Source organism: Magallana gigas, chromosome 9, assembly GCF_963853765.1.
Source record: "Magallana gigas chromosome 9, xbMagGiga1.1, whole genome shotgun sequence".
Taxonomy (NCBI): domain Eukaryota; kingdom Metazoa; phylum Mollusca; class Bivalvia; order Ostreida; family Ostreidae; genus Magallana; species Magallana gigas.
This window is the reverse complement of record NC_088861.1, coordinates 7,289,416-7,295,569: the sequence shown is the minus strand read 5'-3', so window position 1 is coordinate 7,295,569 and position 6,154 is coordinate 7,289,416.

Genomic DNA, 6,154 nt, shown 5'->3' with positions numbered 1-6,154 from the left:
GTTAGAAATTTTTTAGCTAGAAACATTTTGGAAGACTAGACCGGTATATCTTCTTTTGTAGCTATAAAAAAGCTGGAGATTTTGCATCTTGTGATAATTTATATCTCTTTACCACATCTCTTTGTGATTAGTCTTCTTCAGTTTTCATGAACCTGAAAGAATTCAAAGATAAAAGTTCACATAAAAATTCATTTATCAAGTATACAAATCTTCTTTCAAACACACCCATCTTTATCCTGAAAAAAAAATAAGCATGATATCTTATTTATTTACAATCCTTTGTATAAAAAGGGGGAATTTTAAAGATATCGGTAATCTTTTTAATGAAGGTCTAAATAGGTCAATCATTTTTTAACGCGTCATTACAACTGTTTAAACATAAGATTATCAATAATAACGATATGGTTCCATATGAAGACGCTTTAAACTCTATTTGTTTACTTTATGAAACTCTTTTAAGAAATACCCCAAACACACCTACCTAGGCACGAGTTATGCATAAAGATTGATTACATTGTATGGTATGTATTGTCCAACTGAAGCTTAGCCATTATAGAATTAAATTTTTTTGATTTTGTTATTTAATTTGTTGTATATGTTAAAATTTCACGCAGTGCTACTTGTATTTCCACCTTATCGAGGTGACGTTTACACTTAGCTCAATCCAGACCATGCAGTCCATCGGCACGGACTTATGTGTGTTTTAAGACTTTAAGACACGATGTTTTTAAGGTTTGGTAAATTCTTGATACTCTGTCTCTCTAACTTACATGAATTCAATCAATATCTATGTAAATGATAATAACTCCTGAGGTCCTCTACCTAATCCTAGTGTTTCATAGTTCTTGTGGTCAATCTCAAGTTAGATATAAACCCCTGAAATGAGCCAGAACCCCTGCAGCTTAAATTTGAGATCGGTAAATAGTAGTTCCATATGCCCCCTACACTGCCCTGTTATTTGTTTGATGCACACTTCAAAGATAAGGAAGATAGTGCACCACTTTTCACCCCATTGATGTTTTCTTCGAAGTTTCAGGTCAAAACATGGCTGAGACAAAATAATCCCAATTTCACCTGAGGATTTTTGCTGTTTTTGACTGCGACGTATGATATTTTTTTATGAAAATAAAAAAACAATGCTAGGTGCTTTATTGTCTCATATTCGTAATAACACGTCTTTTTAATTTTCAATTGATGTTGTTTCCCGGGGAGTGAAAAGGCCCGAGGATAAATTTTTAAACATGCACATGTTCAACTTCGATGTTAACAAATTATCTTGCCACACATGATTGTCTTGGGGTTTTTATTGTATGTGTCTTGTGTTGTGTTTGTAAGATTGTTTGTTTGTTTGGGCTTTATGTGTTTGGGAGCCAAAAAAATGTAGAGTAAGTTTCGTATGTTTTATCAGAAGATTTTTTTCCAATCGTTCGCTTTCAATTGACAACGTTTGTATGTGTTTTGGTAAAAATATACAACGAATACCGTTGTATGCCTTTTAATTTACTATAATTTATCATGTTTTATATATCATAATACGTTTGTATATCATTATATTTACATTCTACTGTGTTATATATCATAATACGTTTGTATATCATTATACTTACATTCTACTGTGTTTTTCCATTATATTCTGTGATCTTCAAATGCCTCTAAATGCAACAAATAGTCAAAGGTCAAATTGACGAGTTTTATTATGACGTCACAAACGTCATAACATTATTTAATAACTTAAGACCCGTATAGGCGTTTTTCGTTTCTATCCAACCAAGACGCATTTATAACTCTTATCCAGGCGAGCTGTACTGCTTCGGAAGTCGTCAATGCTCGTACAAATTATTGACCATTCATCATTTTGATATTAATTAAAATATGTCGATAATTAAGTAAAATATGATTTTCTCTTCGAGTACTCTCAGTACTTTGATGACTTTCCTTATTAACTGCTAGCTTTTACGGGCTTCGTGGCTGCTGTTAGTGGCTGCTAGCTTCAGCCTGGTTTATTTATAAGAAGTTTCCTTTTCCATCATCTAGTTTCTTTACTGGTACTGTACCAGTTATCGGCTAAGACCAGTTATCGGCTAAACTGAGAGTTTGGGTTTATAGCTCGCGACAATCTAAGATTTTTTAATTCAGTCGTCCTTTTCGAATAAAGAAAAGTAAGTTTGCTTGAAAACTTTCTTGAATATGTTTTATAAATGAGCTTAAACGATCATTGTTTACCGCTGATTTTACATCTCTGCACTTTCAGCAGTGGGGGAAGTGACGTAATAAGTTAAAAATAGAATATTACCTCTTTGTGATACGTTATTATATCCCTGCTTTGATTTGAAATATAAAATCAATACATTTAACATGTATGAACAAAAGGAATTCACGAATTTCCGAGAGATTCGTAGCGCAATTGAACGCCTGATTGCACAATTTTGTATTGAATAGTATACGATTTGGTGTATTACCGTATGATAATAAACAAATTATTTTATGAGTTTTGTTTATAATGTATCATGACCCCAAATACTTAAGTCTGACCTCACAAGGGGCATAATTCAAACTACATTTAGCAGAGTATAAAATCAACATGAACACGGATTTTCACTAAGTTATTATCACGAAGCCGATAACTGGTACAGTAAATCGTAAAAACTCGGCAAATTCGGGGCGTGCTTAAAAGCACAAAACAAGATGTTTTGGGTTCTAAATAATGATATAAACTAACAGATACATAAAAAAGGAGTTCACTTTTTAAAGTATGTCAATTTTTATCCAAAAATATCATTAAATAAGGAATTACGAAAAGAAAACGTTAAATTTTAGCCGATAACTGGTACAGTGCCAGTACAGTGTACATAACCGAAAATGTGTTCATATATCAGGGTATGACGGATTATACATGATGATAAAACTGTATCGTACGACGACTACGGGAAGCTAGACCAGCCTTTCTTTTGAGAAGTGACTTAATATAATGCAAGTCTTTTATGACATGTGAGCTCATCGTTCAAGCTCTTAAGCACATTGTACATGTAGATACATTCTTGGTTAACGTTGTTGTTTTTGTTTCCGAGCATTACTGACTTTTTATCTGCTACAAGTACCTGTGTAAGTGATGCTCGTTTAGCAACCATGTTGTCGCCGGTGTAACGACGAAAAGTTACCCCCGTAGAATATTGACCGGGGGTCATTTTTCTACGTAGAAAACTCAGTTGTAGAATACTTGCATTTCATCGTAGAAATTATGGCCTTAGGGTCATTTTTCTCCGTGTGGGTTGTAGAAAAACGACCCCGTAGTAAATTGACTGATTTATTACATATTCTATGTTTACTTGTTTTATTTAGGTCCATTCTTTTTCCTGAGGGTGGATACAGGGGTGCTGGCAATAGGGGGATTAAATTGCTCGCACAAATTGTCTATAGAAAGTGAAACCAGTAAATTTACAGGGGAAAAGAACATTATTCATCATGGTATTTATCGCAATGAGGGATTTTTTAACCACGTGTCTGAAATAGGCACATCTCATCACATGCGTGAATTTAGAAAATTTTATCCGGGGGGGGGGGGGGGGTTCCGAGGGATATTTATGTTTGCCAAAAGGGGGGGGGGATCGAGGCCTATTGTTGGTAAATTTAATAAATGACCTTAATAAGTTTGAATTCCCCTATCCCTAAGATCCACGATCGATTGCATGCGCCATCCCATTTGGGTATTTTAAAAAATAAATTCTTTCTTGTTACAACAGGTTTAAAAAGAATTTATTTTAAACGAATACAATGCTTGATATTAAAATCATATAAACATCAAAAATGCCAAAACTTCGAATTAAGAATTGGTATATGACAGTGAAACCAAATAGCAAAGGAATGATGACATAATAAAGGGCTTTGGCATTGACTTTGACTCTATAGTGTCTTTGCCTGTGATAACACTATGTATCGATTTTGTACTACACAGTCCAATAAATTCAAATGACGTATAACTGGAGCGCAAGCGGTGTTTGCTTATTTATATTTAAATATTTAATCGTACAATTGCTGAAAATTATATAAAAATAAGTAATAAAGAATCATTATTTGAATATTGTGAGGTGATAATTTCGGTAGGGGCGTGATCAAATGTATCATAATGCCCTTTGGCCTTTGATCACGCCCCGACCAAAATTGTCATCTCATAATACTCAAATAATGATTTCTTATTCCTTAATTGAATACAACACAGGGCTGGATTCACAAAACTATCATAAGATTTATTATAAGACATATCGTAAGATTGTCATAAGATCTGACTTATGCCAATCATAAGATCTATCAGTTCCGTTTCACAAAACTATCTTCAGTGTTAGAAATCTTAAGACAATTCTTAAGACACACGTTATTCTTGCATATACTTAAAATTTTATTGTGAATTATACAGAAACGCATGTATCATACTTGCGTAGAGTGTGTTTTCTATTTGCTTATATTTTTACTTTTAAGATAGCGTATCTTACTAATTCTAGTGAGTTTTATGCCCTGAAATTTGCATCAATTGAATATTTTTTACATTAAAGGGCAACGGTAGGTCTGTCGCGAATGCTCGGAAGAAGGAGACAGAGGACGTGGAAAAGAAAGCGTCAGGAGATAAGGGGTGAGGGTGTGATTTTGCATTGAAGTCTAAGTCCATTGAAGGGGGTAATTATTGCTAAACTGAGCTGTCTAAAATATGATAAAGGTTATTGAAACATTGATATAAATTTAATACATGTACCTCGTATATATATAAAAAAATTATACGTATTACTAATGTAATAAAAGGTATTTTTATAACGTATATTGTAGTCCTAGAATTACTTTATTTTATTTACCGCTGCATTTGCGTTTGCTCAAACAACAGATATTGTTTAAATGCATTCAGTTGTAATCATAAAACGGGTTTGGACTTGAAAATCTGTGCGATCAGAAACATCCATGTGAAAATGTCTACGATGCGATTGGTCCAATTTAACAGACGCGGTTGAAAGTAATAAAGATGTTTTAGTTTCAATGCAAAATGCCTCTGTCGCGAATGCTCGGAAGAAGCAGACAGAGGACGTGGAAAAGAAAGCGTCAGGAGATAAGGGGTGAGGGTGTGATTTTGCATTGAAGTCTTAAACTCGAGCACGGTCAAAGAAGTATTTATATGTATACAAACTATTGAAAAAGAAGATGGGTGGATAAGGCGTGTAAAATGTCCATACACGTTCGGACAAGCTGCTGAAAAATGAAAGTATCAATAAATCTAATACTTTTTACAATATTCATTTAAAGCAAATCAACCAATCCCTCGACTCTCTTGTCCCAAAGCCAGTCAAGATTTCATTAGTAGCAAATCACATCATACTTCAAAATGGGTAAGACACTTAAAAAAACATAAAGCCGTTAGGCCCTCAAAATAATCGTATTGGTTCTTGGGCACTGCTGCATGAATTCAAATGTTGCCACGTTATTATTAATTGTCATTCTAAAAAGGGAATAACTCAATTACTTTCATGAAAGAAACTGCAAACCAAAATTGAGTTTTTCCACATTTCAATTTTGTGATGAAAAAATACTGAACTTCATGCCTGCTGCTTTGCATTTTAAAATTGTTGACCTAAGAACCAGTGCATTTTGTTGTACAATCAAAAAATTTAGTTAGCATGTCCCATCCGATGATTGTTTAACTTCCACGACAGAGAATGGTTAATATGCACCTACAATGTATAGATGATCTAATTGTTTTAAGAATACAATAATATTTAACTACATCGTAACTAAATTTTTTGATGATCAACAAACCCTTATGACCAATTTTTCCATTCTGTGAAAGATTTAACAAAGAAATCCTTTATTATGACTTGTCAGTATGTTTATTCAATAACAATATTTAATATATATATGTTATATGCCAAAAAAATGTTTCTTTAACCTCAAAGTTTGTTAATGAAACATTTTTATCAACTATGGAATGTACCTTCTTTTCAACTTCAATAATCTAATATATGTTCATTAATAAAAAAAATTTTATATGAGCCGCATCAAGAAGGGTTTGGTATGTAATGTACTATATATATATATTTTTAAATTTGGTAGCAACGTTTTAAAGATGAGAATCTGGATGAAGATGATTGTTTTTTCTATGTAAGTATTTATGAATTCA